The sequence below is a fragment of the Pongo pygmaeus genome, chromosome 6, assembly GCF_028885625.2.
Source record: "Pongo pygmaeus isolate AG05252 chromosome 6, NHGRI_mPonPyg2-v2.0_pri, whole genome shotgun sequence".
Lineage (NCBI taxonomy): Eukaryota > Metazoa > Chordata > Mammalia > Primates > Hominidae > Pongo > Pongo pygmaeus.
Window position 1 is genome coordinate 67,667,743 of NC_072379.2, and position 22,543 is coordinate 67,690,285.

The following is a 22,543-nucleotide window of genomic DNA, read 5'->3' on the forward strand; positions in this document are numbered from 1 at the left end:
GTTAGCTGGTTGCTTTGTAGTTTCTATTTTGTGGTTGCTTTATAAGGTCTGTGGGCTATATATCTCAGTGTGTTTTTATGGTAGTATGTATCATTCTTTCGTTTCCATGCTTAGAACCACCTTAAGGATCTCTGCTAAGGATGGTCTAGTAGTAACAAATTCCCTTAGTGCTTGCCTTTCTGGAAAAAAATTATTTATCCACTGTTTATCAAGCTTAGTTGGTGGGATATGAAGATCTTGATTGGAATTTTTTTTTTCTTTAAAATGCTGAAAATAGGTCCCTAATGTCTCTTTACTTGTAAGGTTTCTATTTGGAAGTCTACTCTTGATGGGGTTCCCTTTGTAAGTGATATGACCTTTTTCTTTAAATGCCTTTGATTTTTTTCTTTAGTGTTGCCCATGGAGAGTCTGGTAATGATATGCCTTGGTGATGTTTATTTTGTAGAGGGTCTTGCAGGTGTTCCCTGGATGTCCTGTATCTGCATGTATCTCTCTGAAGTAAGATTAGGGAAATTTTCTTGAATTACTCTGACAAATGTGTTTTCCAGGTCATTCGCTTTTTTTGCTTCTCTCTCAGGAATGCCAATAAATTATAGGTTTGATATTTTACATAAGTCCATATTTATTGAAAACTTTATTCATTCTTTAAAATTCTTTTTTCTTACTTTTATCTGACAGGGTTAATTTGAGAGACTTGTTCTTCAAGTTCTGAAAATACTTCTCTGCTTTGTCCAGTCTATTGCTATAGCATTCCATTCTATTTTGAAATTCCTTAAGTGGGTTTTTCAATTCCAGAAGTTCTGATTGATTTCTTTTTAAGATGTTTATCTCTTTCTTCATTTCCTGGATTGCTTTAGATCATTTGTTGTTGTTGTTGATGATGATGATTTTCAATCTTGGATCTCATTCAGCTTCTTTGCAATCCATGCTTTGAATTCTTTGTCTTTCATTTCTCAGTTTCCATTTTGGTTAGGAGCCATTGTTGGAGAGCTACTGTGACCCTGGTAGTGTCAGTACATTCAGATTTCTCATGCTGCCAGAATTTTTATGATGGTTCCTTCTCATCTGAAGAAGATGGCACTTTTAATTTTTGTAATTATTTTCATGTGGGTAGGATTTCTATTCTTTCTTTTTTCCCTATATTATTGTATTTATTTCTCCTTCCCTTCCTCCCATTACCCCAGGGGTTGTGACTATAGAGGATGTTGGATAGGGTCTTTGGGCTTTGCTTCTATAGACCTATGCTCTTCTCTCCACGGGTTATATACTGGGATGTGCAGTTCAAGGGAATGGCCAGTAGATGGCGATTATGGGTAAAAGCCGGCTCCAGCCAATGTGGTTGGGTATATGCTTATTTATTTATTTTTATTTTTTATTTATTTATTTTATTATTTTTTCTTATACTTTAAGTTCTAGGGTACATGTGCACAACGTGCAGGTTTGTTACATAAGTACACATGTGCCGTGTTGGTTTTCTGCACCCATTAACTCATTTACATTAGGTATTTCTCCTAATGCTATCCCTCTGCCACCCCACCCCCACCCCAAGACAGACCCTGGTGTGCGATGTTCCCCGCCCTGTGTCCAAGTGTTCTAATTGTTCAATTCGCACTTATGAGTGAGAACATGCAGTGTTTGGTTTTCTGTCCTTGCGATAGTTTGCTGACAATGATGGTTTCCAGCTTCATCCATGTCCCTACAAAGGACATGAACTCATCCTTTTTTATGGCTGCATAGTATTCCGTGGTGTATATGTGCCACACTTTCTTAATCCAGTCTATCACTGATGGACATTTGGGTTGGTTCCAAGTCTCTGCTATTGTGAATAGTGCCAAAATAAACATACATGTGCATGTGTCTTCATAGTAGCATGATTTATAATCCTTTGGGTATATACCCAGTAATGAGATCGCTGGGTCAAATGGTATTTCTAGTTCTAGATCCTTGAGGCATTGCCACACTGTCTTCCACAATGGTTGAACTAGTTTACAGTCCCACCAAGAGTGTAAAAGTGTTCCCATTTCTCCACATCCTCTCCAGCACCTGTTGTTTCCTGACTTTTTAATGATCGCCATTCTAACTGGTGTGAGATGGTATCTCATTGTGGTTTTGATTTGCATTTCTCTGATGGCCAGTGATGATGAGCATTTTTTCATGTGTCTGTTGGCTGCATAAATGTCTTCTTTTGAAAAGTGTCTGTTCATATCCTTTGCCCACTTTTTGATGGGGTTGTTTAGTTTTTTCCTATAAATTTATTTAAGTTCTTTGTAGATTCTGGATATTAGCCCTTTGTCAGATGGGTAGATTGCAAAAATCTTCTCCCATTCTGTGGGCTCCCTGTTCACTCTGATGGTAGTTTCCTTTTGCTGTGCAGAAGCTCTTTAGTTTAATTAGATCCCATTTGTCAATTTTGCCTTTTGTTGCCGTTGCTTTTGGTGTTTCAGTCATGAAGTCCTTGCCCATGCCTATGTCCTCAATGGTATTGCCTAGGTTTTCTTCTAGGGTTCTTATGGCTTTAGGTCTAACATTTAAGTCTTTAATCCATCTTGAATTAATTTTTGTATAAGGTGTAAGGAAGGGATCCAGTTTCAGCTTTCTTCTTATGGCTAGCCAGTTTTCCCAGCACCATTTATTAAATAGGAATTCCTTTCCCCATTTCTTGTTTTTGTCAGGTTTGTGAAAGATCAGATGGTTGTAGATGTGTGATGTTATTTCTTAGGCCTCTGTTCTATTCCACTGGTCTATATATCTATTCTGGTACCAGTACCATGCTGTTTTGGTTACTGTAGCCTTGTAGTATAGTTTGAAGTCAGGTAGCGTGATGCCTCCAGCTTTGTTCTTTTCACTCAGAAATGTCTTGGCAATGTAGGCTCTTTCTTGGTTCCGTATGAACGTTAGAGTAGTTTTTTCCAATTCTGTGTAAAATTGGATAGGGATGGCATTGAATCTTTAAATTACCTTGGGCAGTATGGCCATTTTCACGAGATTGATTTTTCCTATCCATGAGCATACAATGTTCTTCCATTTGTTTGTGTCCTCTTTTATTTCATTGAGCAGTGATTTGTAGTTCTCCTTGAAGAGGTCCTTCAAATCCCTTGTAAGTTGGATTCCTAGGTATTTTATTCTCTTTGTAGTAATTGTGAATGGGAGTTCACTCATAATTTGGCTCTCCGTTTGTCTGTTATTGATTTCTAGGAATGCATGTGATTTTTGCACATTGATTTTGCATCCTGAGACTTTGCTGAAGTTGCTTAACAGCTTAAGGAGATTTTGGGCTGAGACGATGGGGTTTTCTAAATATACAATCATGTCATCTGCAAACAGGGACAATTTGACCTCCTCTTTTCCTAATGAATACCCTTTATTTCTTTCTCTTGCCTGATTGTCCTGGTCAGAAGTTCCAACACTATGTTGAATAGGAGTGGTGAGAGAGGGTATCCCTGTCTTGTGCCAGTTTTCAAAGGGAATGCTTCCAGTTTTTGCCCATTCAGTATGATATTGGCTGTGGGTTTGTCATAAATAGCTCTTATTATTTTGAGATACATTCCATCAATACCTAGTTTACTGAGAGTTTTTAGCATGAAGGGCTGTTGAATTTTGTTGAAGGCCTTTTCTGCATCTATTGAGATAATCATGTGGTTTTTGTCATTGGTTCTGTCTATGTGATGGATTACATTTATTGATTTGCATATGTTGAACCAGCCTTGCATCCCAGGGATGAAGCGTACTTGATCATGGTGGATGAGCTTTTTGATGTGCTGCTGGATTCGGTGTGCCAGTATGATGTTTATCAGGGATTGGTCTAAAATTCTCTTTTTTTGTTGTGTTTCTGCCAGACTTTGGTATTAGGATGATGCTGGCCTCATAAAATGAGTTAGGGAGGATTCCCTCTTTTTCTATTCATTGGAATAGTTTCAGAAGGAATGGTACCAGCTCCTTCTTGTACCTCTGGTAGAATTCGGCTGTTAATCCATCTGGTCCTGGACTTTTTTTGGTTGGTAAGCTCTTAATTATTGCCTCAATTTCAGAGCCTGTTATTGTTCTATTCAGAGATTCAACTTCTTCCTGGTTTAGTCTTGGGAGGGTGTATGTGTCCAGGAATTTATCCATTTCTTCTAGATTTTCTAGGTTATTTGCATAGAGGTGTTTATAGTATTCGCTGATGGTGGTTTGTATTTCTGTGGGATCGGTGGTGATATCTCCTTTATCATTTTTTATTGCGTCTATTTGATTCTTCTCTCTTTTCTTCTTTATTAGTTTTGCTAGTGGTCTTCAATTCTGTTGATCTTTTCAAAAAACCAGCTCCTGAATTCATTGATTTTTTGAAGGGGTTTTTTGTGTCTCTATCTCCTTCAGTTCTGCTCTTATCTTAGTTATTTCTTGCCTTCTGCTAGCTTTTGAATTTGTTTGCTCTTGCTCCTCTAGTTCTTTTCATTGTGATGTTAGGGTGTCCATTTTAGATCTTTCCTGCTTTCTCTTGTGGGCATTTAGTGCTGTAAATTTCCTTCTACACAGTGCTTTAAATGTGTCCTAGAGATTCTGGTACATTGTGTCTTTGTTCTCACTGGTTTCAAAAAGCATCTTTGTTTCTGCCTTCATTTTATTATTTACCCAGTAGTCATTCCAGAGCAGATTGTTCAATTTCCATGTTGTTGTGCGGTTTTGAGTGAGTTTCTTAATCCTGAGTTCTAATTTCATTGCACTGTGGTCTGTGAGACAGTTTGTTGTGATTTCTGTTCTTTTACATTTGCTGAGGAGTGCTTTTTTTCTAACTATGTGGTCAGTTTTGGAATAAGTGTGATGTGGTGCTAAGAAGAATGTATATTCTGTTGATTTGGGGTGGAGAGTTCTGTAGATTTCTATTAGGTCAGCTTGGTGCAGAACTGAGTTCAAGTCCTGGATACCCTTGTTAACCTTCTGTCACGTTGATCTGTGTAATATTGACAGTGGGGTGTTAAAGTCTCCCATTATTATTGTGTGGGAGTGTAAGTCTCTTTGTAGGTCTCTAAGGACTTGCTCTATGAATCTGGGTGCTCCTGTATTGGGTGCATGTATATTTAGGATAGTTAGCTCTTCTTGTTGAATTGATCCCTTTAGCATTATGTAATGGCCTTTTTTGTCTCTTTTGATCTTTGTTGGTTTAAAGTGAGTTTTATCAGAGACTAAGATTGCAACCCCTGCTTGTCTTGCTTTCCATTTCCTTGGTAGATCTTCCTCCATCCCATTATTTTGAGCCTATGTGTGTCTCTACACATGAGTTGGGTCTCCTGAATACAGCACACTGATGGGTCTTGACTCTTTATCCAATTTGCCAGTGTGTCTTTTAATTGGGGCATTGCCTCATTTACATTTAAGGTTTATATTATTATGTGTGAATTTGATCCTATCATTGTGATGTTAGCTGGTTATTTTTCTGGTTAGTTGATGCAATTTTTTCCTAGCATTAATGGTCTTTACAATTTGACATGTTTTTGCAGTGGCTGGTAATAGTTGTTACTTTCCATGTTTAGTGCTTCCTTCAGGAGCTCTTGTAAAGCAGGTCTGGTGGTGACAAAATCTTTCAGCATTCGCTTGTCTGTAAAGGATTATATTTTTCCTTCACTTGTGAAGCTTAGTTTGGCTGTATATGAAATCCTGGTTTGAAAATTCTTTTCTTTAAGAATGTTGAATATTGGCCCCCATTCTCTTCTGGCTTGTAGAGTTTCTGCCGAAAGATCTGCTGTTAGTCTGATGGGCTTCCCTTTGCCGGTAACCTGACCTTTCTCTCTGGCTGCCCTTAACATTTTTTCCTTCATTTCAACCTTGATGAATCTGACAACTATGTGTCTTGGGGTTGCTCTTCTTGAGGAGTATCTTTGTGGTGTTCTCTGTATTTCCGGAATTTGAATGTTGGCCTGCCTTGCTAGGTTGGGGAAGTTCTCCTGGATAATATCCTGAAGAGTGTTTTCTAACTTGTTTCCATTCTCCCAGTCACTTTCAGGTACACCAATCAAACGTAGATTTGGTCTTTTCACGTAGTCCCATATTTCTTGGAGGCTTTGTTCATTTCTTTTTACTCTTTTTTCTCTAAACTTCTCTTCTCGTTTCATTTCATTAATTTGATCTTCAATCACTGATACCCTTTCTTCCACTTGATCTAATTGGCTACTGAATCTTGTGCATGCATCACGTAGGTCTCGTGCCATGGTTTTCAGCTCCTTCAGGTCATTTAAGCTCTTCTCTACACTGTTTATTCTAGTTAGCCATTTGTCTAATCTTTTTTCAAGGTTTTTAGCTTCCTTGTGATGGGTTCAAACATCCTCTTTTAGCTCAGAGAAGTTTGTTATTACCGACTTTCTGAAGCCACTTCTCTCAATTCATCAAAGTCATTCTCCATCCAGCTTTGTTCCATTGCTGGCAAGGAGCTGTGATCCTTTGGAAGAGAAGGGGCACTCTGGTTTTTAGAGTTTTCAGCTTTTCTGCTCTTCTCCCCATCTTTGTGGTTTTATCTACCTTTACTCTTTGATGATGGTGACCTGCAGATGGGGTTTTGGGGTGGATGTCCTTTCTGTTGATGTTGATGCTATTCCTTTCCATTTGTTAGTTTTCCTTCTAACAGTCAGGTCCCTCAGCTCCAGGTCTGTTGGAGTTTGCTGGAGGTCCACTCCAGACCCTGTTTGCCTAGGTATCACCAGTGGAGGCTGCAGAATAGCAAATATTGCAGAACAGCAAATATTGCTGCCTGATCCTTCCTCTGGAAGCTTCATCTCAGATTGGCACCTGGCTGTGTGAGGTGTCAGTGGGCCTCTATTGGGAGGTGTCTCCATGTTAGGCTATACGGGGGTCAGGGACCCACATGAGGAGGCAGTCTGTCTGTTCTCAGAGCTCAAACACTGTGCTCGGAGAACTACTGCTCTTTTCAGAGCTGTCAGACAGGGATGTTTACGTCTGCAGAAGTTTCTGGTGCCTTTGTTCAGCTATGCCCTACCCACAGAGGTGGAGTCTACAGAGGCAGGCGGGCTTCTTGAGCTGCGGTGGGCTCCACTCAGTTCGAGCTTCCTGGCCGCTTTGCTTACCTACTCAAGCCTCAGCAATGGCAGACGCCCCTCCCCCAACCAGGCTTGCCACCTTGCAGTTCGATCTCAGACTGCTGCGCCGGCAGTGAGCAAGGCTCCGTGGGTGTGGGACCCACCAAGCCAGGCATGGGATATAATCTCCTGGTGTGCCATTTGCTAAGATCGTTGGAAAAGCACAGTATTCAGGTGGGAGTGTCCCGATTTTCCAGGTACCATCTGTCACGGCTTCCCTTGGCTAGAAAAGGAAAATTCCCCTGACCCCTTGCGCTTCCCAGATGAAGTGATGCCCCACCCTGCTTTGGCTCCCCCTCCATGGGTTGCACCCACTGTCTGACCAGTCCCAATGAGATGAACCAGGAATCTCAGTTGGAAATGCAGAAATCACCTGTCTTCTGCGTAGATCATGCTGGGAGCTGCAGACCAGAGCTGTTCCTCTTTGGCCATCTTGGAATGGACCCTCTGATTGATTATTTTTCACTCAGAGAAGCTCTCCCGTTGCCTCTGTCAATGGGTTAATCTGTGGCATGCACAGCAGTTTGAACTCCCTCCTTAGCCTCAGAGGGGCAGGGGAAAAGATGGGCAGGGCCAGACCAGGTAGGTTCCCTGATGGTAAGTATAAGCTCCAGTGCTGAGGGTGAATCCAGTGGGCAGCCACCAAGCACCCAGAAGTGTGCCTAGGCGTGGAGCTGGCAAACATCCTCTGCCCTGGTGGGTGGGACAGTGGAGGCAGCCTAAACTAATAATCCAGAAGAGTGGATGCTCCAGTTGCTTGCAGTTCTGTCTGGACATGAAGTTGAGAGGCGCTCCCAGTACCAGGGTCTCTGCATAGGAAGGCTGGGTGTACTCAAGTCGCTGATCCAGGTGAGGGTGTGCTCTGAATGTCTGGAGATCTGCCTGGTCTTGGAGTGGAGAGGGCCTCACTTCACCACAGTCTCTGCACAGGAAGGGTAGGGCGGCTCAGGCTGCTAATCCTGGCAAGTGGCTTCTCCAATTGCCTGGAGATCTGCCTGAGATAGTTTATTTTCAGTGCAAAATTGAGCTAGAAGAGCAAAGAAAATGTTAAGTATTTGGAGAAATCTAAGGAAACATTGATTTTGCAAAATAGTAATATGGGGTGAAATTATGAGTAAAATACATAATAATGACATGGAAGTTGAAGGTCATAACTGAAGTTAGAGTATTCTAAAGACCTAAGATTGCTTTGGAGTCAGGTAATAAATACTGATCAAATTTGTATACAACAAATTAGGTATACATATTAAAATTCTAAGGCAGCCATTAAAAGAATAAAAATAGAATGTATAACTTAAAAGCAGGATAGAAAAAAGAACAATTAAAAGATAAATTTAAAAAACAAAATGAAATGAAGAAAACAGAAAATGCAGAATAGCTGTAAGTACAGAATATATATTAAAATAAAACCAAATTTAAGACATAGATATTTATGCCACAAGGAAAATATAAATTTATATTTTCTTATTGCATAGCCTCTAATATAGTATATATATCAAGAATTAGACAAATCCACTATCATATCGGGAAGTTATAATTCACCTTTCTCCTTAATTGATAGATCAAGTAGACAGATTTTTTTTTTTTTTTTTTTTTTTTTTCCGAGATGGAGTCTCGCTCTGTAGTCCAGCCTGGAGTGCAGTGGCGTCAGCTCACCTCACTGCAACCTCTGCCTTCTGGGTTTAAGCGATTCTCCTGCCTCAGCCTCCTGAGTAGCTGGGACTAGAGTCATGCACCACCATGCCCAGCTAATTTTTATATTTGTTGTAAAGACAGGGATTCACTATGTTGGTCAAGCTGGTCTCAAACTCCTGACCTCAGGTGATCCACCTGCCTTGGCTGCCCAAAGTGCTGGGATTACAGGTGTGAGCCACCATGCCCAGCCCAGAAGAGGATTTAAAACAATATAATTAGCACACAATATTAGAGCCATTGTAGAACTCTGTAGCTAACAAAGCAGAAGAATTATAGTTTGCATATTCACATAAAAGAATAATGAAAATTGATCACAAAATGAGACACAAAGAAAGATGCCATAACATTCACAGAATATATTCTTGGATCATGATGAAATTAATTTCGAGGTAAAAGACAAAATAATATTTTAAAATTTGGAAATGGAACATATCTCTAATCAATTCAGGTGCTAAAGAGGAAATTAAAAAGTCTGGAAAATATTTAGAAAAGAGACAAAGTTGGAGGCTTCACACTACCCTGCTTCAAACTATAAGGCTATCATAAATGAAGCAGCATGGTGTTGGTACAAAAACAGACACATAGACCAATGGAACACAACAGATAACCTAGAAGTAAAGCCACACACCTACAACCATCTGATCTTCAACAAAGCTGATAGAAACAAGTGATGGGGAAAGGACTCCCTATTCAGTAAATGGTGCTGGGATAGCTGGCTAGCTATGTACAGAGGAATGAAATGGACCTCTGTTTCACCACATACAAAAATTAACTCAAGAAGGATTAAATATTTAAGTGTAAAACCTAAAAATATAAAAATCCTGTAAGAAATTCTCAGAAACACCATTCTGGATGTAGGCCTTGGGAAATAATTTATCTATAAGCCCACAAAAGCAATTGCATCACAACCAAAAATTGGTAAGTGGGACCTAATTAGACTAAAGAGCTTCTGCACAGCAAAAGAAACTATCAACTGAGTAAACTGACAACCTACAGAATGGGAAAAAAATTTGCAAACTACGCATCCGACAAATGTCTAATATCCAGAGTCTATAAGGAACTTAAACAATTTAGCAAGCGAAAACCAAATAACCCCATTAAAAAATGGGCAAAAGACATGAACAGACACTTCTCAAGAGAAGACGTACATGCAGCCAACAAACATAAAAAAATGCTCAGCATCACTAATCATCAGAGAAATGCAAATCAAAATCACACTGAGATATCATCTCACACTAGTCAGAATGGCTATTATTAAAAAGTCAAAATGGCTATTATTTTTAAAAGTCAAAAAATAACATGTTGGTGAGGTTGTGGGAAAGGGTACACTTATACGCTGTTGGTGGGAATGTAAATTAGTTCAGCTAATGTGGAAAGCATTTTGGAGATTTCTCAAAGGACTTAAAACAGAACTACCATCCAACCCAACAATCCTATTATTGGATATAAACCCAAAGGAAAATAAATTGTTCTACCAAAAAGACACATGTACTTATATGCTCATCATCATGCTAGTCACAAGAGCAAAGACATGGAGTCAACCCAGGTACCTATCAATGATGGATTGGATTAAGAAAAACTGGTACATATATCCCATGGAATACTATGCAGCCATAAAAAATGAAATCATGTTTTTTGCAGCAATATGGATGCAGCCAGAGGCCATAATCCTATGCAAATTAATGCAGGAGTAGAAAACCAAATACTGCATGTTCTCACTTGTGAGACAGTGGGTACTCACAGATATAAAGATAGAAACATCTTTAGACATAGATACTGTTTAAACATTGCAGACTACTAGAGGAGTAGGGAGGGGGGTGTGGATTGAAAAACTACCTATTCACTACTATACAGCTCACTATCTGAGTGTCAGGATGTATACCCCAAACTTCAGCAGCATGTAATATATGCCCATGTAACAAACTTGTACATGCATCCCCTGTACCTAAAATAAAAGTTGAAATTATTTTTAAAAGTCTACTTATAAAAAGTTAGAAAACAAAGGAATAAGATCATAATAACTAATTCTATTTTTTGGCAAATTTCAAGAAACCATTAGGATAAAAAATATAGCAAAAGTTACTAAATATAAAATATGTAGAAATCAACTGTATACAGATCAGAAAAACAAAATGTAATTTTAAAATACTATTTCAACACTATAAAATATGAAATCTAAGAACAGATTTACTAAAAGAAGTGCATGATGTCTACAGAGGAAACAAATTAGAAAACTTTATCTAAAGCCACTAAATGTGACTTTAAAAATTGTGTATAGTAAGTTTATGAATTGGAAGTTTCAATGCTATAAAAATTTCAGTTTGATTATAGTTTCAATTTAATTACAAATCAAAGTTTCAATGAACTTTTTGTAGAACTTGACAAGTTGATATTTAAATATATATACAAAAATGCAAATGACCATGTAATGGTAAGATACAGCTGAAGAAGGAAAAATTGGTATAACTTGATTTTAAAGATATTAAAAGTTATTGTAAAGCTATAGTAATTAAGATGGTGTGATGTTTGTGCAGGACTAGAAAGAGATCAACGGACCAGATACATATATAAAAGGAGACCAGTAAGAATGTTCCCAGCAGTATTGTTCACAATAGCAAAATTCTGCAAACAACTCAAAGGTGCATCAATATGAGATTGATTTAATGGAATCCATTTATGCAATGGAATATTATATAGCAGTGAAGATAAATGAACTACTCAAATATAATACATATGATGACTCTCAGCAAATAATATATACAAATCTGAGAATATTAAATGTTTTACCCTTTTTTAAAATTAAAAAACCTAAAAGTGAAAAATACTTTTAAAGAAATACTTAGGCATGCACTAAATCTAGAAAAAAAAAGAAATAAAGCTAGGGAAAAATAATAAACATAAGACTCAGGGGGATGGTTATCTTGTGTAGAGGGATCCAGGAAAAGGTGATGGAAGGCAAACTGTGGTTAGATAATGTAATTTTCAGTATCCTACCTTTTGTTTTTGATACTGGGTTTTAGGTGGGGGGTTTGGGGTGTTAAATATAAATATCTAAATAGCTATTAAGTAAAAGCACATCATACAATGCTAAAAGTGTATTATGAATTAGGGATTATGATTCAATTTTTTGTGTCCAAAGCATCAAAAAATCAAAATTCAAGTTCTGATTTGATAGTGGAATCTCTAATAAAAGATCTCAGATTCCTTTTTGAGCTGAATGCAAATCAAATTAAAATCATTAAAATGGATGGCTTTTTGATCATTACTATGGTAAAGGCTATTACTGCCAACTAAACATAATTTTATTAGAATGTTAGTTCTATAGTTTTCAATCCTAGACTCTACCTATTTAGAATGAGCAAAAACTTATTATGAAAAAAAGTACTTCCATAAGAAGAGGTATTAAATCCATATTTAATATACTTTCTTCACATCTTTTCTTTTAGCTTTTACCCCGCTTTCTTACTCCTTTTCACTTTCCCTTTTGATTCTGTCTCTTCTCTCCAACCTGTAAGTGTTGAAATGCTCCACAACTCAGTTATTGGTTCTCACCCATCTATACTTACCTCCTTGGTATTTTCCTCCAATTGTATGGTTTTAAATAGCATTCATATTTGGTGAATCCAAATTGTATATCCCTAACCCAGACTTCCCTCCCAAAGTCTAAATTCATATTTCAATATGTCTTCCTGATATCTCTGCTTATATGTCTAATAGACATCTCAAATGCAAGCTGTTGGAATCTGAACTCCTGATCTAAACCTGCTCCACTACAGCCTTCTCTATCTAGTTCAAAGGCAATTCCATTGCTCTCCTTCTCAGCTGCCAAACTTTGGAGTCATTCCTGACTTTTCCCTTTCCCTCTCATCAAATATTGAATCTACTAGTAAAGTCACTTGGTTCAGTCTTCAAAATCTATATAGAGCTTGCTCCTTCTCTACTGCCATCCGAATCTGAGCTAACATCACCCTCTGGATCAGTGGCTTAACTGCCAAATTGATGCATTCTAAATTTGTTCTCTGAAATCTATTCCTGACAAAACAGACAAACTAATCCTTTGAAAATATAAGTCAGATTGGTCTGTTCCAAGATGGCCGAATAGGAAGAGCTCTGGTCTGCAGCTCCTAGCACGATCGACACAGAAGACAAGTGATTTCTGTATTTCCAACTGAGGTACCTGGTTCATCTCATTGGGACTAGCTGGACAGTGGGTGCAGCCCACGGAGGGCTAGCCGAAGCAGGGTGGGGTGTTGCCTCACCCAGGAAGTGCAAGGGGTCGGGGGATTTCCCTTTCCTAGCCGAGGGAAGCTGTAACAGACTGTACCTGGAAAAACAGGACACTCCTGCCCAAATACTGTGCTTTTTCCATGGTCTTAGCAACCAGCAGACCAGGAGATTCTGTCCCATGCCTGGCTCGGTGGGTCCCACGCCCACAGAGCCTTGCTCACTGCTAGTGCTGCAGTCTGAGATCGATCTCTGAGGCTGCAGCCTGGCAGGGGGAGGGTCGTCCGCCATTGCTGAGGCTTGAGTAGGTAAACAAAGTGGCCAGGAAACTCCAACTGGGTGGGGCCCACAGCAACTCAGCAATGCCTATGCCTATATAGACTCCACCTCTGTGGGTAGGGCATAGCTGAACAAAAGGCATCAGAAACTTCTGCAGACTTAAATGTCCCTGCCTGACAGCTCTGAAGAGAGCAGAGGTTCTCTCAGTATGACGTTTGAGCTCTGAGAATGGACAGACTGCCTCCTCAAGTGGGTCCCTGACCCCTGTGCAACCTAACTGGGAGACACCTCCCAGTAGGGGCCGACAGACCTCTCATACAGGTGGGTGCCCCTCTGAGATGAAGCTTCCAGAGGAAGGATCAGGCAGAAATATTTTCTGTTCCACATTATTTGCTGTTCTGCAGCCTCCACTGGTGATACCCAGGCGAACAGGGTCTGGAGTGGACCCCTAACAAACTCCAACAGACCTGCAGGTGAGGGACCTGACTATTAAAAGGAAAACTACCAAATGGAAAGGAATAGCATCAACATCAACAAAAAGGACATCCACCCCAAAACCCCATCTGTAGGTCACCATCATCAAACAGTAAAGGTAGATAAAACCACAAAGATGGGGAGAAACCAGAGCAGAAAACCTGAAAATTCTAAAAACCAGAGTGCCTCTTCTCCTCCAAAGGATCACAGCTCCTCACCAGCAATGGAACAAAGCTGGACGGAGAATGACTTTGATGAGTTGACAGAAATAGGCTTCAGAAGCTCGTTAATAACAAACTTCTCTGAACTAACCCATCTCAGAGAATGTTCTAACCCATCGCAAGGAAGTTCAAAACCTTGAAAAAAGGTTAGACAAATGGCTAACTAAAATAAACAGTGTAGAGAAGCCCTTAAATGACCTGATGGAGCTGAAAACGAGAACTTCATGATGCATGAACAAGCTTCAGTAGCCGACTCAATCAAGTGGAAGAAAGGATATCGGTGATTGAAGATCAAATTAATGAATTAAAGCGAGAAGACAAGATTAGAGAAAAAAGAGTAAAAAGAAATGAACAAAGCCTCCAAGAAATATGGGACTATGTGAACAGACCAAATCTACATTTGATTGGTGTACCTGAAAGTGACGGGGCGAATGGAAACAAGTTAGAAAACACTCTTCAGGATATTATCCGGGAGAACTTCCCCAACCTAGTGAGGCAGGCCAACATTCAAATTCAGGAAATATAGAGAGCACCACAAAGACACTCCTCGAGAAGAGCAACCCCAAGACACATAATTGTCAGATTCACCAAAGTTGAAATGAAGAAAAAAATGCTAAGGGCAGCTAGAGAGAAAGGTCGAGTTACTCACAAAGGAAAGCCCCTCAGACTAACAGCGGATCCCTTGGCAGAAACCCTACAAGCCAGAAGAGAGTGGGGGCTAATATTCAACATTCTTAAAGAAAAGAATTTTCAACCCAGGATTTCATATCCAGCCAAACTAAGCTTCAAAAGTGAAGGAGAAATAAAATCCTTTACAGACAAGCAAATGCTGAGAAATTTTGTCACCACCAGGCTTGCCTTACAAGAGCTCCTGAAGGAAGCACTAAACTTGGAAAGTAACAACCAGTACCAGCCACTGCAAAAACATGCAAATTGTAAACACCATCGATGCCATGAAGAAACTGCATCAATTAATGGGCAAAATAACCAGCTAACATCATAATGACAGGATCAAATTCACACATAAAAATATTAACCTTAAATGTAAATGGGTTAAATGCCCCAATTAAAAGACACAGACTGGCAAATTGGATAAAGAGTCAAGACCCATCAGTGTGCTGTATTCAGGAGACCCAGCTCACATGCAGAGACACACACAGGTTCAAAATAAAGGGATGGAGGAAGATCTACCAAGCAAATGGAAAGCAAAAAAAAGCAGGGGTTGCAATCTTAGTCTCTGATAAAACAGACTTTAAAACAACAAAGATCAAAAGAGACAAAGAACACCATTACATAATGGTAAAGGAATCTATACAAAAAGAACTAACTATCCTAAATATATATGCATCCAATACAGGAGCACCCAGATTCATAAAGCAAGTCCTTAGAGACCTACAAAGAGACTTACACTCCCACACAATAATAATGGGAGACTTTAACACCCCACTGTCAATATTACACAGATCAACGAGACAGGAGGTTAACAAGGATATCCAGGATTTGAACTCCGCTCTGCACCAAGCTGACCTAATGGAAATCTACAGAACTCTCCACCTCAAATCAACAGAATATACATTCTTCTTAACACCACATCACACTTTATTCTCAAGTTGACCACATAGTTGGAAGTAAAGCACTCCTCAGCAAATGTAAAAGAACAGAAAACACAACAGTCTCTCAGATCACACTGCAATCAAATTAGAACTCAGGATTAAGAAATTCTCTGAAAACTGCACAACAACATGGAAATTGAACAACCTGCTCCTGAATGACCAGTGAGTAAATAATGAAATGAAGGCAGAAATAAAGATTTTCTTTGAAACCAATGAGAACGAAGATACAATGTACCAGAATCTCTGGGACACAGTTGAAGCAGTGTGTAGAGGGAAATTTATACCACTAAATGCCCACAAGGGAAAGCAGGAAAGATCTAAAGTTGACATCCTAACATCACAATGAAAAGAACTAGAGAAGCAAGAGCAAACAAATTCAAAAGCTAGCAGAAGGCAAGAAATAACTAAGATAAGACCAGAACTGAAGGAGATAGAGACACAAAAAACCCTTCAAAAAATCAATGAATCCAGGAGCTGGTTTTTTGAAAAGCTCAACAAAATTGATAGACTGCTAGCAAGACTAATAAAGAAGAAAAGAGAGAAGAATCAAATAGACGCAATAAAAAATGATATAGGGGATATCACCACCGATTCCAGAGAAATACAAACCACCATCAGAGAATATTATTAACACCTCTCTGCAAATAAACTAGAAAACCTAGAAGAAATGGATAAATTCCTGGACACAAACACCCTCCCAAGAGTAAACCTGGAAGATGTTGTATCTCTGAATAGACCAATAACAGTCTCTGAAATTGAGGCAATAATTAATAACCTACCAACCAAAAAAAGTCCACGACCACACGGATTCACAGCGGATTTCTACTGCAGGTACAAAGAGGAGCTGGTACCATTCCTTCTGAAACTATTTCAATCAGTAGAAAAAGGGGCAATCCTCCCTAACTCATTCTATGAGGCCAGCATCATCCTGATACCAAATGATGGCAGAGACACAACAAAAAAAGAGAATTTTAGACCAATGTCCCTGATGAACATCAATGCGAAAATCCTCAATAAAATACTGGCACACTGAATCCAGCAGCACATCAAAAAGCTTATCCACCATGATCAAGTACGCTTCATCCCTGGGATGCAAGGCTGGTTCAACATATGCAAATCAATAAATGTAATCCATCACATAAACAGAACCAATGACAAAAACCACATGATTATCTCAATAGATGCAGAAAAGGCCTTCAACAAAATTCAACAGCCCTTCATGCTAAAAACTCTCAGTAAACTAGGTATTGATGGAATGTATCTCAAAATAATAAGAGCTATTTATGACAAACCCACAGCCAATATCATACTGAATGGGGAAAAAGTGGAAGCATTCCCTTTGAAAACTGGCACAAGACAGGGATGCCCTCTCTCACCACTCCTATTCAACATAGTGTTGGAACTTCTGGCCAGGGAAAGCAGGCAAGAGAAAGAAATAAAGGGTATTCAATTAGGAAAAGAAGAAGTCAAATTGTCCCTGTTTGCAGATGACATGATTGTATATTTAGAAAACCCCATCGTCTCAGCCCAAAATCTCCTTAAGCTGATAAGCAACTTCAGCAGTCTCAGGATATAAAATCAGTGTGCAAAAATCACAAGCATTCTTATACACCAATAACAGACAAACAGAGAGCCAAATCATGAATGGACTCCCATTCACAATTACGATAAAGAAAATAAAATACCTTGGAATCCAATTTACAAGGGATTTGAAGGACCTCTTCAAGGAGAACTACAAACCACTGCTCAATGAAATAAAAGAGGACACAAACAAATGGAAGAACATTCTATGCTCATGGATAGGAAGAATCAATCTCGTGAAAATGGCCATACTGCCCAAGGTAATTTATAGATTCAGTGCCATCCCCATCAAGTTACCAATGACTTTCTTCACAGAATTAGAAAAAACTTCTTTAAAGTTCATATGGAACCAAAAAAGAGCCCACATTGCCAAGACATTCCTAAGCAAAAAGAACAAAGCTGGAGGCATCACGCTACCTGACTTCAAACTATACTACAAGGCTACAGTAACCAAAACAGCATGGTACTGGTACCAAAATAGATATATAGACCAATGGAACAGAACAGAGGCCTAAGAAATAACACCACACATCTACAACCATCTGATATTTGACAAACCTGACAAAAACAAGAAATGGGGAAAGGATTCCCTATTTAATAAATGGTGCTGGGAAAACTGGCTAGCCATATGTAGAAAGCTCAAACTGGATCCCTTCCTTACACCTTATACAAAAATTAACTCAAGATGGATTAAAGATTTAAATGCTAGACCTAAAACCATAAAAACCCTAGAAGAAAACCTAGGCAATACCATTGAGGACTAGGCATGGGCAAAGACTTCATGACTAAAACACCAAAAGCAATGGCAACAAAATCCAAAATAGACAAATGGGTCTAGTTAAACTAAAGAGCTTCTGCAAAGCAAAAGAAACTACCATCAGAGTGACAGGCAACCTATAGAATGGGAGAAAATTTTTGCAATCTACCCATCTGACAAAGGGGTAATATCCAGAATCTACAAAGAACTTAAATAAATTTACAGGAAAAAAACAAACAATCCCATCAAAAAGTGGGCAAAGGATTTGAACAGACACTTCTCCAAAGAAGACATTTATGCAGCCAACAGACGCATGAAAAAATGCTCATCATCACTGGCCATCAGAGAAATGCAAATCAAAACCACAATGAGATACCATCTCACACCAGTTAGAATGGCGATCATTAAAAAGTCAGGAAACAACAGATGCTGGAGAGGATGTGGAAAAATATGAATGTTTTTACACTGTTGGTGGCAGTGTAAATTAGTTCAACCATTTTGTAGAAGACAGTGTGGTGATTCCTCAAGGATCTAGAATTAGGAATACCATTTGACCCAGCCATCCCATTACTGGATATATAGCCAAAGGGTCATAAATCATGCTGCTATAAAAACATATGCACACGTATGTTTACTGGGGCACTATTCACAATAGCAAAGACTTGGAACCAACCCAAATGTCCATCAATGATAGACTGGATAAAGAAAATGTGGCACATATACACCATGGAATACTATGCAGCCATCAAAATGATGAGTTTGTGTCTTTTTCAGGGAAATGGATGCAGCTGGAAACCATCATTCTCAGCAAACTATCATAAGGATGGAAAACCAAACCCTGCATGTTCTCACTCATAGGTGGGAATTGAACAATGGGAACACATGGACACAGGGCGGGGAACATCACACACTGGTGCCTACACCGGGGTTGGGGGGAGTACTGGGGGTATGGGGGAGGGATAGCATTAGGAGAAATACCTAATGTAAATGACGAGTTGATGGGTGCAGCAAACCAACATGGCACATGTATACCTATGTAACAAACCTGCACGTTGTGCATATGTACCCTAGAACTTAAAGTACAATAAAAAAGAAAAAAAAGGAAAATGTAAGTCAGATCATGTCACTCCTCTACTCAGTACATTTCAGTGGATTCTTTTTCACTCAGGGTGAAAATGAAAGCCTTTGCAAAGTCCTACAAGGTCCTTCAGAATCTGATTGATTGCTTCTCCTATTCCCCATCACCTCTTGCCCTGGGCTGACCTATCTGCTGCTCCTCAAACCTTCCAGGTACTGCCTTTGCTCTAACTGCTCCCTCTGGAAGGGTCTTCCCCCAGATGTTTGTTTGGCTAACACCTTCCATTTCTTAAAGTCTTTGCTCAGATTTTGTGCTGAGCCCCCTTTTTACCAATAAGAACCAATTGTTAAATATTCAAGGATTTTGTAAGCTATTTTCCAAACCTTTGGTAGCTTGAAATTAATCATAGTGGAAGTATTTACACCACAGGAAATAAGGCATACTCTGAAAATTTCATTTAAAATTGTGATTTTTCATATTCTGCCTCTTTAACTCAATTTTTTCTGATTCCAGTCTATTTTTTATTTCTCTAATAGCACATGCCATCTAATAACTTACTGTTTAATGTGCTTATTTATTGCCTTTATTATTTATTGACTATCTGCAAGCTCTAGAGTTCAAGGTTAACTAGGGTAAGGTTTTTGTTTAGTTTACTGACGTAACTGAAGATATAATATCTAACACATGGTAAGGACTCAATAAATATGTATTTATTGAAAAATGAAATAAAAGGTGGTTTTATTTTTTATTATACTTTAAGTTCCGTGAAACATGTGCAGAACATGCAGATTTGTTACATATGTATACACGTGCAGAACATGCAGGTTTGTTACATATGTATACATGTGCCATGGTGGTTTGCTGCACCCATCAACCTGTCATCTAGGTTTTAAGCCCTGCGTGCATTAGCTATTTGTTATAATGCTATCCCTCCACTTGCCCCCGACCCCTCAACAGGCTCCAGTGTGTGATGTTCCCCTCTCTGTGTCCATGTGTTCTCATTGTTCAACTCACACTTTTGAGTGAGAACATGTGATGTTTGGTTTTCTGTTCCTGGGTTAGTTTGCATAGAATGATGGTTTCCAGCTTCATCCATGTCGCTGCAAACGACATGAATTCATCCTTTTTGATGGCTGCATAGTATTCCATGGTGTATATGTGCCACATTTTCTTTATCCAATCTATCATTGATAGGCATTTGGTTTGGTTCCAAGTCTTTGCTATTGTGAATAGTGCCACAATAAATATACATGTTTATTGTTATAATCCTTTGAATATATACACCCAGTAATGGGATTGCTGAGTCAAATGTATTTCTAGTTCTAGATCCTTGAGGAATTGCCACACTGTCTTCCACAATGGTTGAACTAATTTACACTCCCATCAACAGCGTAAATGTGTTTCTATTTCTCCACATCCTCTCCAGCATCTGTTGTTTTCTGACTTTTTAATGATTGCCATTCTAACTGGCATGAGATAGTATTTCATTGTGGTTTTGATTTGTATTTCTCTGATGGCCAGTGATGATGAGCATTTTTTCATGTGTCTGTTGGCTGCATAAATGTCTTCTTTAGAGAAGTGTCTGTTGAAATCCTTTGCCTACTTTTTTATGGGGTTGTTGGTTTTTTTCTTGTGAATTTGAACAAGGTGTTTTATCTTCCTGTGAGATAGGAACAAGTAAAACTTACAGGTAACTTTCAGTATTTTTATATCAATCACTTTAACTTGTTCTTTGAATTGACTAACAATAGACTAAATGGCAAAGCAGGAGCAGTGACTTTTCAAATTTCAAATAATTTTCTCTGAATGACAAAACAAGTTATCTTTAGTAAGAAATGTTTACCAATTGAGTGTATATGAAAGCAGCTGAGAAATGTTACAGATGGCTTCATAAAGGAGATATTTTTAATAAAATTTGCTGGGTATTTTCCATTCTTGCCCAAATGCTAGACAGCCTAAGTAACTTAAATTTCTCTTAAGTGCTTATTCCACAAACAGAATAATACACCCGTTCTTAAAGCAATGATGCATGGTGAAGCTAATCTTTTGATAGCTATATGTTGTTTTTATATTTACTTTTCAATTAAGGAAATTGACTTTCAATTGTTAGAAAGCAGTTAGCTACCCTGTCTTTGACTGTTCCAAAATTGTAGAGAATATTAGAGTTGAAATAAAGTAAATTATTTCATATTTATATATATTTTTTCACTGCTAAGATTTCCATAAGCAAAGATTGGACTAAATTTAGTGTTAACTACCAACAATTTCACTTCGTGGCTACTGAAAGAAAAATGAGTGTGTGTATATACATGCATACACACACATATCTGAAAATCACATACTTCATTTTAACAATCTCTGTTTTGAAATTATATGTTTAATTTATTTACTGCCCAAAACACTCACCTTCAATTTGCCTGGGTATTACCACTTAACATAGTATTTAGGCTGGGCGTGGTGACTCACACCTATATTCCCAGCACTTTGGGAGGCTGAGGTGGGTGGATCACCTGAGGTCAGGAGTTTGAGACCAGCTTGGCTCTCATGGCGAAACCCCATCTCTACTAAAAATGGAAAATTAGCCAGGCGTGGTGGTGCACACCTGTAATCCTAGCTACTCAGGAGGCTGAGGCAGAAGAATCGCTTGAACCTGGAAGGTGGAGGTTGCAGTGAGCCAAGATCATGCCACTGCACTCCAGCCTGGGCAACAGAGAGAAACTCTATCTCAAAAAAAAAAAAAAAAAAAAAAAAAAAAAAGTAGGATTTAATTGACTTCTGACTCTCAATATTCCCAACAGGTAGGTTAGCTTTCAAATGACTTCAGCATGTAAACATGATAATAATATTTGAAATTTAACGAGATGGCAAAATTCACACATGCTAAAAAAAGTGGACCAAAAACCTCCATATGCATTCAACTGTTTCTTGATCAGATGTTACTGAGATATCTTATATACTAGTGGAAGTGCCTTCTCTTTGCAATGTGCTTTTAAATATTGCCTTATTGGTCTCTCATGTACCTGCTAGCAAAAGTGTAAAGTCATTTTCATACTGTAATTCGAGAAATGTCAAAACATTAAATTATAGCCACTTAAAATAATTACATTTCTCTAGCTACAAATGATAAAATAAACATCTGAAGTTTGGTGCATGTGCTTTGCTTGTGTTGACACACAAGTATCTTCTCCAAGGTGTGGAAACCAATAACAGTTTGGAAATTTTAAGCATAATATTAATATTTTTCATTATAGGAAACAATAGTTTATATAAACCAAAAGTTTTACACTAAAGTAAATCAAATGGGAAGAAGCTCTTTTAAAAAGACAAATCTCTACAAATGAACCTTATACTTATTTCCAGTCACTTTAAAATTCAATGAAATACTAGAGACCTTTTAGGAATCTTAAATATGTTTCCCAGAAAGGTTTCACTTTCTTTTCTAAATATAGAGAAGCTCCCCCAAATTGTTATTTCCTTGGCTTATTACAGTTACTATAGGGAAATATTACAGATTAATAAAGTAAATCCTGGAGTGTAGAAGGATTTATACAAAT

The 22,543-nt window shown here is 38.5% G+C and overlaps 1 long non-coding RNA gene across 2 annotated transcripts in view; it reads left to right on the forward strand.

Moving 5' to 3' along the window:
• LOC134739861 (uncharacterized) overlaps positions 1–22,543 on the forward strand; it is a 93,267-nt gene that overhangs the window by 53,504 nt on the left and 17,220 nt on the right. The gene's annotated exons all lie outside the window — the stretch shown is intronic.